The following is a 15038-nucleotide window of genomic DNA, read 5'->3' as shown; positions in this document are numbered from 1 at the left end:
TATTTCAGATTTTCTTCAGTTATTAATTCAATTGTTTCAAGACAATACATTCACTTACTGGCTATGTCCATTGAGAACCTCTTTCATTGAGAACTACTAGAGGCACCATTACTGTATCTGTATGCTTAGTTAATGTACCTAGACTATGAAGAACTCTCTACTGTCTTCTCTAAAGAGTAACAATAGTTTTCGTTGATATCACTGACGATTAACCCAAAAGTGATATTTTGTATTTTGTTATGTTAATTCTGTTTATTTTCTTTCCTTCTTAACTTGGCATAGATTATGGGAAGAACACAGCTGCAGAGATAAGAACTGGTTAATGTGGCAATAGCACTTATCTTGTAGTGCTGCCTTTTACAGCTTGTTTATCTCTCTTAGTGAGGGTAGAAAGAAATACAATAACACCTCTGATTTCTGTGTCTTTTTTTTGCCACATACACTGACTAAACAGCCTCACAGCTGACATAGGTCAATAGTTCATTGTATACCATTCATTTTGAGGTGATGAGGGTTCCATGTCCAGAAATGATCTACCAATGATATCCCGCCTAGCAACCAACCTTGTCCAATCCTCTCTAAATGTAATAAAAGCCTGGCACAGTGAACCTCTCACCCTATCAGCCCCGTACACAAGAGCAGAGCTGCAGATCCCAGCAGCTTTTCACCATGTTAGTGCTCCACTGTTTCTTCTGTCTCTTCAGCCTTGCTGTAGGTGTTCTGTCTGGCCAGGATGGAAAGCTTTTCCAGGGCTCCTGCTCCATGGGCTGGTACAGCTCTAATGGCCGTTGCTTCAAGTACATTGCCATGCGTGTTGATTGGGCCAATGCAGAGTCACACTGAGTGTCTCAGAAAGCTAACCTGGCCTCTGTTCACTACCTGGATTAACACTACATTATAAACAACCTGATCAAGATCTACGACCCAGCTGAGAGTCTCACCTGGATCGGACTGAGTGACATCCACAAGGAGGGCAGGTGGAGGTGGTCTGACGGCTCCCAGGTGGACCCACTGGAACGAAGAGCAGCCTAGATAATGACCAAGACACTGAAGACTGTGTTCTCACTAACTGGCCCGGTGGAATGCAATGGAATGATCTCACCTTTTCCAACCTGTTTGCCTTTGTCTGTGCCAACTGACTGAACTAGATGGCCATAGAGGTGGAGGATACTCAGACTGTGTCTGAAATCTGCCTTGATTTTCAATAATAAACCCCTTTTATTGAACAAATGTTGTTTGTGTTGTTTGTCACAATAATGTCTTGAATTATATAACCCATTGTTTAAAATAGTCCTCATCATCACATTGCACTCAGTTGTAAAATGACAGCTCACCAAAAATGTACATTGTTTTTCATGGCGATGGTTGCAGCTGTCTTAACTGTGTGTGTCTGGATATTCTTTGCCTCAGCCTGGCTGTGGCCTTGGTTCTGGCTCTAGCCCTGGTTCTGGCTCTAGCCCTGGTTCTGGTTAGTAGAATGGCTCTTAAGGCAGCATCTGCAGAGGGATTCAAAGCTGCTGGATCAAATATGTTCTGCATAGAGCAGGTGCAGGAAGGGGGAATGGAGTTAAAACAGTTAGAAACTCTCTTCCAGTCAGCTCAAGTCTAAGTGTATAATGCCATCTTGTGCTACTAAGCCCTCCCAAAGATCTTCTAGACAAAAAGAGACTGCATCATAACATAACACTGTTTTGGCATTGAGGGGCTTTTATCTGATAACACAGCCCCTGGTCTTAGATCAATTGAGTGAAATTGTGCCATCTTTGGCATCAGTTAAGAATGCTTTAAAATAAAAATGGCCAAAATAAAAGGAAGAATAATACTTCTCGCCCAGCTAGCACATAACATTCTGAAAACCATATGTTTCTTAGCGCTTGGTGAGAGCGTGTTTGTCCTGTGGTTCTTTTGCATTCAATCTTCCCACAACTTTCTGGGAATGGTGAAGAAAAGTTGTGTAGCTTTGGAACATTCTCAGCACATTTAAGGAACTTGACAAAAAAAAAGGTTATTTTCTTGACATTTCATTACTTTAACAGAACGTTTCCTAAAGGTTCAAAGATGGTTACATTTAATTTCAATTTGGTAATGGTCTAGGAAGTTTGTCCAACTGGAATGTTCTAAAATTGTTCAGAGAACATTAAAGAATAACGTTCTTCTGTGGAAGTTTCAGAACTTCAGCATAACGTTTCCTCGTGGTTCTATTTAAAGTCATATTCTCAAATTATTCCTAGAACGTTAAGAACACTTTCCATAAAAAACACAAAACTTCTGTAACGTTCTAAGAAAGTTATTTAAAAAGATACACATTCCATTCTTCTCAACATCAACAAAACTCTATCCTTTATCTTGTTAAGTGGGTTCAGGTTTGTTGGCTGCGCCCACTAATTGGCCACACCTGATCCTAATGAGTGCTTGATTCCTTTGAAATGAGGTCTGCTTGAATAGACTAAAATTAACAACTTTGTACGAGTTTAAAAAAAACATATCATGCTAGCTTCATCCTGGAGGCGCAGTGGACTAATTCCATGGATAGAGAACAGAAGTTTAAGTAAGTTAAGTTAAGTTTGATAAGTTATGAATGAAGTTATGAAATAAGTTTGAATCTACAATTTAAAATCAACATTTGTTTGCATGATTGATGCCTAAGCAAATTCATTTCCATGTGTTCTATCTGTGCTTGGAGGATAATCCAAACTAAGCTAGGAGTTTTATTAAAGGTCTTATTGAAACATGTTCTCAGAAAGTAATTGAATTACCTTCAAGTAACCTATCATTTCCGTTCTCAGCACAAATGAATAAAACCTCTCAGGAAAACATTCTCACAAACTCCCTAAAAATGTACATTCCCAGAACAGGTGAAATTTTCACTTCCGTTGTCAGAACATTTAAAAAAAACGTTGCGTTTTACTGGTCAGGAACCATATGGCTTTGTTCCAGAACTAATGGAAAAACTCAAACGTACGTTCACACAACTTCCAAGAAACCAAATGTTTTAACTGGGGCAATATGCCATGGTTTTCAGGAGGATCCTGGTTGGGTTTGTGTGTTGACAAACCTCCCTTCAACATACTGCAATGTACTTCACAGTCCTGTTTCAGACTCTATTGACCTGGTACTTAGTCAGAAAATCAAGTGGTACAGTAACAGTTTGTACATTGTTATTTAGCAAACGATACAGAGGGCTATTTTCTCCATGAATCCCAAAGAAACCAAAAGGTAATTATAATAATCATCATTTTGACCTAGTCATTTCAAAGACAATTCCAGGTAAATGTCAGACTGTATAATACCAATGCATAAATGTTTATTTTTATTTTTTTTCTTCTTTTTTTTCTGTTTCAAATATTTGTATTAAACACACACAAGAATGGTGTATACAATTCTTATCTAAACATAAAAGAGCATACAGGAACAACAAGACCCAGAGTTCTGGATGCAGAACAAATAATACAAAACACGACATACAAAACAAGGATATGTAGGACACCCCAACCCCATGTAGGACACCCCAACAAGGACACCCCAACTGCTCGGGTGGCAGGGGCACATGCTGCCCAAAGGTATATTAAAATATTACAATTGAGAGTGCGTTAATAAGTACAAATTCACAGCGCTGACTCGTCCAAGTAGGAGAGGAAAGGCTGCCAGATTTGATCAAATGTTGATCATTTATTGTTCAGAATATATCTAATTCTTTCTAAGTGTACAGTGTTTGCCAATTCACTGAGCCATAATTTGGTAGAGGGCGCTTCCCTCCTTTTCCAAAACAACAATATTCGTTTTTTTGCCGAAATGAGACCGTAAGAGATTAGTTGTTTTTGGGGGTTGGTTAATCCATTTAGGGACTCAGATACTCCCAGGATTATCAGAAGCGGGTCTGGATCTATTGAAGTCTCCAAAACTTCAGAGAGGATCATAAATGTTATTTTTAAACACCACTGAAATGCACAGCTGGAGCCTGTAATGTGCTGGCCATGCCAATATTTGAAGTATTCTTCCGCATTTTTCTGCTATTACTCCCACAACACAGATAATGATCACTTAAAAGACCGTAGTCTGAGTAAACAATAAAGCTCTATATCTCTAGAAATGTCATTAAGGTAGCCACAGCACCAACAGATCTATTCTCTTTCTCCAACCTTCCTGTATTAACCCTTTCATTGCACACATATGGGTATAGCCCCCATCCCTTGTTCTCTTTTATGTCGGGGTTACTGTTTCCTATCCCCATTTTGAAAGCAGCTCAGTGAGCATCTCTGTAGACAGTCCTGTCCAAAGGGAGGTTCCAGACCTGCAGTAATACACTCAGCTCCTCTCTCCCCTCCAACATGACCTTATCATCCTCATCACAGACATATTATCTCTCCTGTCTGATTAGCTGTAATTCTGCAATTGGCTCCAATTGAATGTTGTCCTCCCCTGTACGCCGCCTCCAGATCTCACACACATCCAGAGCGTCACGTCTCTCTCTCTCTCACACACACACACACACACACACACACACATACACATACACATACACATACACATACACACACATACACACACACAGATTGTGTAGTTTTTGTTGTCACCATCTTTGTCTGTATCTTTGCTCTGTGTAATTCTCCCTCATCTTTACCATTGTCAACAAAGGGATCATGAACATCTAGGCAATAGCAACCTCAACAAATGATGTTCATGTCCTGGGTGACACCATCCTGTTTCATCTCCTTATTCTAGTCTTTAAGTTCCCTCTTTTAATTAGCAGCAGTGAGTCAGTGTGGTAGATAAGGCTTTCCCCTGGTGATTCAGTGTCACCATTGTGCTTTCTTTCAGCTCAGTATAGTTCTCTGTGTTTCTCTATAGTAGTTTTGGGGAAGATACCCTAAGGGAAGTCAGTTGAAATAATAACTAAAGGCCTCTCAGAAAACGAAAAATACGAAAGGGTTTGAAGGAATTTAACTCACTTCAGAACCAACAGTAAACTGGTTCCAAAAGCCTCACACTGTGGAATGGATCATTCAAAATCCAATTAAAATACCCCCTCACTCACTCTCAACAAACAGCCCAGGAAATCCCCTCATAGAAAGAGAATGTGTGTGTGTGTCCAAGATGAAAAGTACTATTGGCATCAGAGTGAGAGAAGTGTGCCCGAGGCTGAACTGACTCAGGATGATAGCCAGTTGATCTGTATCAATAGCTAATTAAAACAATTCCCGATAGACACACAAACACAAAGTCTAAAATGTTTTTGTCTCATTACAATCCCTTTAATTGTAGAGAGCTCTTTGTCTCAGTATGAAGCTGGAGCCTGTTTGTGTGGAGTGATTGACAGCTCGGTGTAGAAGGCACAGATCTAGTAATTACTTCAGAGAGATTGGGGTTTCTGGTTTGATTGCTTGCCTTGCTTTTAAATTATGTTCAGTCTTCAATCAGGTAATTAACTAGTTTCGCCCAGCCCTTCTTTGTTCTGTAGAAACAGCTTCTTCTACATAGATGTGATTTCTTCTCTGAGGTCCTTTTGAGTTCAAATATGAGGGAATTACTATTTAGTGCCAATAGCCAATGAGTCATTGAAGAAAGTACTGCAGGTTAAAGCTATGTCCAAGAGCATTTAGAATAATATTTTTACAGTAGTGCACACTGATGAACTCATACTTGAGGAAAGGCTATCTGACCATAGTAGGTAAAGGTTACACCCAATGCAAATACCCATGATGAAGAGAGATTCTAATGAAAGCAATTTCAGCCGTAATAATAAACAATATACAGTATGTCGGGGCTAGCGCGTCAGGAAGATTACACTTCAGTGTGTGTGCAGTACAGGTCAAGATATATGAAGGAATGAGCAGAAGCAATTTATCAGTCCCTTAAACCCAGTCAGCCTTTTTCTATGAGTGAGAGGAGTGAGAGATGGGGCTAATCTCTCCATTCAGCAGCTGGTTTGATGGGGGGGGGGGGGGGGGTGGCAGTGAAAGCAGCCTGACAAAACACCAATGTCCCCCCGTCCATCCTCCATGTCCCCTGTGAGACAGACAGCAGACCATCGGTGATCAACTGGGTGATTGACTCAGGGTTAATTTATTGTACAGTGACTGTAGTTAAACTACAGTCCACTAGAGGTCCTTACACCATAGTCAATTTAGGACTCCCAGGCAGGTACTTTGTCAATGACAAAAAAAACTGCATAGTTACCATCTGGGAGATTTGCTCAGCCACACACACAAACTCACACTCACACACTCCCAGCAAGCTGGTAAACAAAACTATGATTCTTTCAGACTTGCAGCAGCAGTGTTCAAAATAATGCACGATGCCAAAGACAGAGGCAGATTGTAGCATAAGAATGATCTTGTCTGGGTGCAGGAGGTTCAATCTCTCAAGGAATAGTTTTAATGATCTATTATCATTACTTGTATATTGAAGAGGCCAGAAAGCACTTACAGAAATAATCATATATTATAATTCCTCCATGGATGGTTCATTAATATATGGCTGCAGTACAGATACTCTGTTTTTAAGAGGGATTATTTCTTCCCTCAGTCAGTGCCACCCCCACACTAACCTCTTACTGTACATGCAACATGATGTTCCAACAGCAGTCAGGAGTCTAATCTGAAGTGATGTCTGATGGGAAAGTAATTTCTGCACAAGGAGAAAGAGGCCAAGAATGAACACTTACATAAATTGCAATTGCTTGACAAATGTAATTAAGTTATTGATGTGTATAAGCCTACATTAAGACTGATACCCACTTTAAAAAGGTCAGGGTGGATAAGTGGTCTGGGAGGGGGGGCATTTACTGTATGTGTGTGGGTACAGGAGGAGACTTAGAAGACATGGGTGACATTAGCCAAACAACAACACGAGTCCAAAGTACCAATACATTTACACATGGATGTGATGCCAAATTTCGCTACATATTTACAGTAATGGTACATTGGGACTGCTTGTCAAGTGTAGAATGGGTCAAATATATGGTGAAAATGTGTGAAATTGTGGGAGTAATAATTCAATAATTTATCAATTTCATTGGATTCCCATTGTGAATTCATGCAACATATGTAATTTGACTACATCAGTGCATTTGTTACGATAAAATAATATAAAGTACAGTAATTTCTTAAATGACAAGTATTTGTGAAAGTGAAACCATTGTTGAAATACAATAAAAGACTGAGATAATGGAAAATAGAATGAGTTGAGAGCTCAAGGGAGGCCTGCTTGGTGGAGAAGATGGCAGACAAGGAAAAAGGATGAAAGTAGAACATATTATGAATAAATATGGAGTGGGGATTGCACAAGCCTTCTGGAAGATCTGGTAAAGGAGAAGATAGTGCATAAAGAAAAAAGTGGAATATGTTTTGAGGGAATATGGAATGGAGGATCGTACAGAACTTTTGGAAAAGCTAGAGAAGGAAAGTGAACTTGACGAGTGAGGGTGAATTAATTGTAGTGGCAGGTGCAGTGATGACCTCCGAGAAGGGAAGCAGGCTGACGGGAAGGTTGGCTTCAAGTGCAAAAAGTAGGATACCTGCTCTAGTAGCTCAGAGATGGAACCTGAAGAGAGTATGGAGGTAGTATATGCGTTGAGGCCCCGCCGAGTTTGGGCCTCATCCAGAAGATGAAAAGGATGATTCTGGCCCAGTGGGAGTGAGATGTGTGGATCCTTGCATTTTGACTGATCCATATTGGGTGGAGAAGAGGTTGGGGACTGTTGAGTGGTGAGTGTAACTCGGGAGTGGACTAGTGATGATTTATTGTGTTTCTTCAGTCCAGAGGGAGCGGGTGCTCCGGATCACGTGATTAGGGAAATAAATGTGTCTTGGTTTGCTCTTTGGAGCACGGCTCCATTGAAAGGAGTAATATTGGGGTGGCATTAAGTGTTGAGGAGGATCAGTTGAAATTGAAGAAATTCTTGGTATCTGTGATACCGGCCGTTTGGTGCGACACAGATCCGATGGAGAGTGTACGAAGAACACATTGTCTGTCCTGCTGAGTTTTGATGTAGAGTCTTTGCCCAACAATGTCATGTACGTTATCCAGTGAGATCATTGTTCAAAAAAATACTGGTGTTTTAGTTGTCAAGTTCATGGGCATGTTGCAGCAGTGTGTAGGAGGGAGATTCCTAGATGTGAAAAGTGTGCAGGAGGTCATGAGACGAAGGAATGTGCAGTTTCGGTGGAGAAAGTTGTGTGTGTTAGCTGTGGGGGTGCCCATGGGGCGGGACATTGGAGGTGCTTGGTGAGAGAAAGGCAGGCCAGAGTTAGCTATGGTTAGACTTGTACAGAAAGTGTCATATGCCGAAGCAGTGAAGAGAGTGGTAGAGGAAGATGGGTACAGGGTGAGGGATACTTAGAGGATTCATGTGATTAGGCAGAGACCAAGCAAGAGACATGGGAAGAATATGTGCTTCAGTAAGGTGGGCTTTTTAGCATTCATAGCCATGGTGGTCAATTGTAATGCAGAAATGGATCAGAAGTCACAGAAAATAGAGGTTGTGGTGGAAGAGAAGTACTTGGAATTGTGAGGATTTACTGCAGAATAGTTGCAGGGGGTTTGAATGGTAGTGTTCTGTCCTCTCAGACCGTTGGTCTCAAGTAGGATTAGATAGGGTTAAATAGTGGAATGGTGGTGGTGTTTTTTTAGAGAGGGCTAGTAGTTGGCAGGACAATTTTCCTTTTCCCCAATTTTGTATTACCAAATCAAGAATTTAATGTAGGTAGGCCGTGCGTGAATGGCCTCACACACCAGTACAGTAGGTGGCGGTGTATGCACCTAAAAGTTGGATAAGAGCCGCCAACCAAATCCTAAAGAAGAAATCGAACGAGAGATATCTGATCATGCTCAGAGGGCATTTTTAGAGACAGGTGGGTCTTTCTGCAAAAAGTACAGATTGTCTCAGAAAATGTTGTTTCCAAATACCAATCGTTAGGATTTTTACAGAGATTTAAGACAAACACAAAAAAGGCAAACACATGCCATTCCGGTGCACATCCAAACGCTATCCACCCCCAGGTTTTTGTTTTTTGTCAACGGCACTTTTCAGTAGGAACTTGCCGACAGGCATCTCACAGCCCTCGATGAGCCAATGTTTTGGATGCAATCATCAGCAAAAGGAACAGTAACACATACAATTTCCATACACCATCGCACAACAGGTTGGTCAAGAGGGGTTTCTTTGCCATGATGCCATGGGTTCCCAAATACGAACAGAGCGATAGACGGCACCCACACCCAAAACAAAAATACCATCACAAAATGGTTTCAACTATGTGAACAGAAAAGGCTTCCACTTTTTATGTGCAGGTGGTGCGATGCGTAAAATACCCTGCTGAATGTGGTGGCAAAGTGGCCCAACTTGTTTTGCAGAAGAGCAATGTTGGCCTATACGCCTACAGGAGAGAGCTGTTGAGGATGGATGGCTCATTGGTGAGTGTTGCCTTCTCATTTAAAGTATATTTTCCATTGCTAAAGCAACTTGAATCGTCAAATGGTCCTCTTTGTAGCCATGTTTTAATATTTACTGGTCAAGCCACAACTGCAGGGAGCCAATTAAAACATTTTGGTTGTACTCAATCTCTGACACTAGCACCTCCATTTCAGTCTCAGAAAAGTAAAAAAGATATTCGCTTTTTTTGGTTGCGCCTTTCTATTTCATGGTACAGTGTTGTATATTCCGTACAGGCTTTAAATGGATGATTTGACAATATGTTTAATTAGGGGTCATGGTCATGTACGACCACTGAGGCTGAGAACAATTGGTATTTGTGGGGAAATTAACTATATTCTGGTAATCCGACCAATTGAACATATGTGGTAGTACTTAATGAATATGATGTCAGTTCGGTTGTCATCTGGGACATTCTCATCAATGACAGGATGACATAAACTCTACAGTGGAAAGTCTACACATCAGAGTTATCGGATTCACATGGAATTGTTTTTCAATTTAAATGTTTGAATATAAAATTATTGGTGAAGAGATGAAATGTAATTTTAGCTTCCAAATGAGAGATGGGTTTTCATAAGGTTAGGGCTCTGCTCAATCAGTGGCCCGCCCCTGTGAAGAGACATAACACTTTTCAGACACACCCTTCTCACTCCATTATATAAAGCCTTGATGAAAATGTAACCTCCTGTTCCAAGTACATGAGGTCTGCAGCCTCTGCGTTAAAAGGACTAACATGTCAACTACAGAACTAAGCCAACCTCAGCGTGAGCTTTGGTTGCGAATGGTATAAACTTTGAACTCTTATTCACTACAGAAGTGATACCTCCTAGCCGTTGAGTTAGCAACAGCAGCTGCAAACGCAGGCTAGGAAAGAACAGACAGAGTATCCCGTCCATCACACAACGACGTTACTACAACGTATACAATTGACTACCAAAGACATTCTTCAAAGGACTCAAGGCAACACGGCCTTCCATCTACCACAAACCTACCGAAGCGCAGCTCAGAGTAAATATTTATTGCATTTTCCTCTTCTAAATGGGCGGTAATTTAGAATGCATAATATACTGTATTTACGATAGCACAGCTTCTCCCTTTGTCCCTCAGTCTTCCCGCTTTTTCACTCAAATCCAACCCCTTTTCTTTTGTGTAACAAGCTGTCATGTCTGTTCCGCCCGCTAGGGACGTTTTCCTTTATGACGTAATTTGTAATCAAGTTATAATTCATTCTGTGTATGAAATTCTGTGTGATTAGTTAGGTATTTAGTAAATAAATAATTAAACCCAATTTTGTATTGCTGATTCAACTTGTTAGCCAGGGTTAGTGAAGATAACCAAGAATTTACAACTTTCAGATAAGACTGAATTAAGGTGACGATTAATATTGACTGCTATTGATGTAAAATATTACTAGGTCTTTAAGAGTTTATTCGGAAGATAACAGCTCTATAAATATTATTTTGTGGTGCCCCGACACTCTAGTTAATTACATTTACATGATTAGCTCAATCAGGTAATATTAATTACAGAGAAAGGATTTTATAGAATAGCATGTCATATCACTTAATCCGGCATAGCCAAATACACGACAATAGTAAATCCATAATGTGTTGGTTTTCAAATAGCGAGATGATTCAAATTTGTTAAACTCAAAATTAAAATTGAACTTCCTTCAATCTCTCCCGGATCAATCATGATGAACGCACAAGTCCTTCCACATTCAAACGAGAAAGATGTAGCCTACAAAGGGCTGCCCGGCCATAGTAAGCGAAGTCTGCCAAAAGACCAGAGAGAGAGAGAGAGATGAGCTCACTCCGTGTCTGTCAGCTCGGCTTTATCTCATCAGGACATTAATACACTGGGCACCTGAGAGGAGTCAGAGAAGAGTCACGCATTGTGACCTTTTCTCAAACAGCGGCTCAAAGACCTCAATGCCTTTTATAATGGGCCACTCTAGTCTGCTCACCTAGATATCTACAGTAATGGAGAGCCTAGAAGAGTTAGCCCTACTCACCATATTGTTCCATTCAATATTTTAGTCTGCATAGTAACCCAATGTAACATGCCGGACCACAGGTAGTCACAAAGAAACAGGCATTGACCATAGCTAGATAGTGTTTTATCAAGTATCAAGTGTTTATCTGTGCTGGCTCTAATTAGCAGGCCCTGACAAGCTGGGTGACAGCTGTTTCTGCTGCAGCTGAGGCAGCCTTAACCAGCGCAAATTAGATCAATTAGGCCTGATCAAAGCAGGAGATTACAGCTGTTTGTGAGACGGGCCTGAGTCATGCCATCCTAATTCATTATTCAGCCTGCCTCTGCTCTGCCACCCAGGCACAGACGCCCATCATTCAGGCCCTCTACGTCAGCGCAGACAGGGAACGTGTGATGGATAACATTAACTGTTTTGTTTGTTTTTCAAGTTATTTCCTTTGGGAATATTTTTTTAGAGTATCCTTATTCACAAACTTGGTGGCGTGGTTTTTATATATTTTAATTGTTGGTTATTTCTGGGGCTTTGCTTGGCTTGCTTAAGTGACAATAGCAGATCAAAAACCGTCCACTGGGAATAATTGTTTGATACCAAGCGGCAATATTCATTTTCTTGGGGCGAAAAGGTGAATTGAATAGAGAGAAAGACAGAGCGAGACAGAGGTGTGTTGCAATGAGGAGAGAGACAATCCATAATCACACGGTTCACTATGTCTCCCCGGGAGATCCATCCTTAGTGAGATTGCTGCAGTCACTTCTAAAGCTTGGCCATCTCATTTGGAGAGATCAAAGGGGATCAGACAGTATCAGAGGCAGGCGGAAGCATCTCCACAATCAGAGCAGACGACTGGTGACTACTGATCCTCTTTGCTGCGGCTTCACAGTCTACAGGAACACTATCATTGTACTGAGGTTCTATCGAGTTCTGGATCAATCCACTACATGCTGAAAATCAAGGATAAATATATGCCGGGCATATAATTAATCATATAAATTAATCATGAATTAAGGTAAGAGCAGTCCTAGCTAGCTTCCTTTAACTCTCATAGTTCAGGGGCAGCACGGAAACTGAATGGGACCTTTTTGTTTCACTCTCTCTCTCCTCTCTCTCTTCCCTTTCAATGAATTGGACCCACAGCTGTGCCCTGTTCCCTGTGGCTGCACCATGTAAAGTGGGAGATACTAGAGTTCTCTTCTGCTGCGTTGCTGTGTCTGAGGATGGCTCTGGGGATATGCCTGCCAGTATGTAGTACAGCATATCCCTTCTCTCTCTCACACACACACAGACTCCCCCTCTCACTCCATCAATCCACAGCATGCTAAATAACTCATGAGAACAAGTGGGCTGGAAACAAGCTGGCTCTGAAATTCACACAGGCTTTGATCTCTACCAAGACTTTTACATCAAGGATCTAATTGGATGGATTTCAGAATTTTACCATTCTGTGAATCCCGTTTGAGGCTTCTTTCCTTCATATATGCTGGATTTGGATCAGAAAAGATCACTCACCCTGTGCTGTTTTCCTTTGAATGTGAAAGTTATATTGCTTGAAAGGGTTTCATGAGATCATTGTTGGGTAATGAGAGTGTATTTCTGACCGGTCAGTTCAAGACAACCTGGTGTGCTGCCAATGGATCAGTGGTGCTGAGAATTTGAATAAGTCCAGAGCAATAACAAATACCCACTGGACACAAACGTCAATTCAATGTCTATTCCATGTTGGTTCAACAAAATTGTATTGACATGATTTGGAAACAACATTGATTCAACCAGTGTGTACCCAGTGGGTAGGAGTGTCTTCAGTTTACCTCTCTCCTGTTCTCTCCCTCACTTATTCAGTCTAACTCTCTTCTTCCACTATTCTAAACTCAGCAAAAAAATAAACGTCCTCTCACTGTCAACTGCGTTCATTTTCAGCAAACTTAACATGTGTAAATATTTTTATGAACATAACAAGATTCAACAACTGAGCCATGAACTGAAGAAGTTCCACAGAAATGGAATAATGTGTCCCTGAACAAAGGGGGGGTCAAAATCAAAAGTAATTGTCAGTATCTGGTGTGGCCACCAGCTGCATTAAGTACTGCAGTGCATCTCCTCCTCATGGACTGCACCAGATTTGCCAGTTCTTGCTGTGAGATGTTACCCCACACTTACACGAAGGCACCTGCAAATTCCCGGACATTTCTGGGGGGAATGGCCCTAGCCCTCACCCTCCGATCCAACATGTCCCAGATGTGCTCAATGGGATTGAGATGTGGGCTCTTCGCTGGCCATGGCAGAACACTGACATTCCTGTCTTGCAGGAAATCACGCACAGAATGAGTAGTATGGCTGGTGGCATTGTCATGCTGGAGGGTCATGATGAGGGAGGAGGATGTCTTCCCAGTAACGCACAGCGTTGAGATTGCCTGCAATGACAACAAGCTCAGTCTGATGATTCTGTGACCCAGACCATGACGGACCCTCCACCTCCAAATCGATCCCGCTCCAGAGTACAGGCCTCGGTGTAATGCTCATTCCTTCGACGATAAACGTGAATCCGACCATCACCCCTGGTGAGACAAAACCGTGATTCATCAGCGAAGAGCACTTTTTCCCAGTCCTGTCTGGTACAGCAACGGTGGGTTTGTGCCCATAGGCGACATTGTTGCCGGTGATGTCTGGTGAGGACCTGCCTTACACCAAGCCTACAAGCCCTCAGTCCAGCCTCTCTCAGCCTATTGCGGACAGTCTGAGCACTGATAGAGGGATTGTCCGTTCCTGGTGTAACTCGGGCAGTTGTGGTTGCCATCCTGTACCTGTCCCGCAGGTGTGATGTTGCAGGTGTTGTTACACGTGGTCTGCCACTGCGAGGACAATCAGCTGTCCATCCTGTCTCCCTGTAGCGCTGTCCTAGGCGTCTCAAAGTACGGACATTGCAATTTATTGCCCTGGCCACATCTGCAGTCCTCATGCCTCCTTGCAGCATGCCTAAGGCACGTTCACACAGATGAGCAGGGAACCTGGGCATCTTTCTTTTGCTGTTTTCAGAGTCAGTAGAAAGGCCTCTTTAGTGTCCTAAGTTTTCATAACTGTGACCTTAATTGCCTACCGTCTGTAAGCTGTTAGTGTCTTAACGACCGGTCCACAGGTGCATGTTCATTAATTGTTTATGGTTCATTGAACAAGCATGGGAAACAGTGTTTAAACCCTTTACAATGAAGATCTGTAAAGTTATTTGGATTTTTGCTAATTATCTTTGAAAGACAGGGTCCTGAAAAAGGGACGTTTCTTTTTTTGCTGAGTTTATTTTCCCCATCTACGTGACTATTTTACTCTTTTAATCCCTCACTCTTGATTTCTGTCCCGTTTATATGCCATTATTTTCATTCAGCCTCACGTGTCCCTCTTACTGTGTTCCCTCATTCTTTCTCTGCTTGTTTTCCCTTAGCGCTCTCCTTATCATCTCCTTTCTCCATCAATACAAGTGGGCTCAGACAGTTTGGCAGGCCACTCAGACACCAGGATCATGTGAAGGGAATGTCTTGGGATTTAGAAACCTCTTCTCTATCTACCTGTATCTTCTCGCTCTCTCTTTCTCTCTCTCTCTGCTACACCTATACAGAC

The sequence above is a fragment of the Oncorhynchus mykiss genome, chromosome 12, assembly GCF_057628025.1.
Source record: "Oncorhynchus mykiss isolate SJ-2025 chromosome 12, ASM5762802v1, whole genome shotgun sequence".
In the NCBI taxonomy this organism is placed as follows: Eukaryota; Metazoa; Chordata; class Actinopteri; order Salmoniformes; family Salmonidae; genus Oncorhynchus; species Oncorhynchus mykiss.
Note: the sequence above shows the minus strand (reverse complement) of the source record.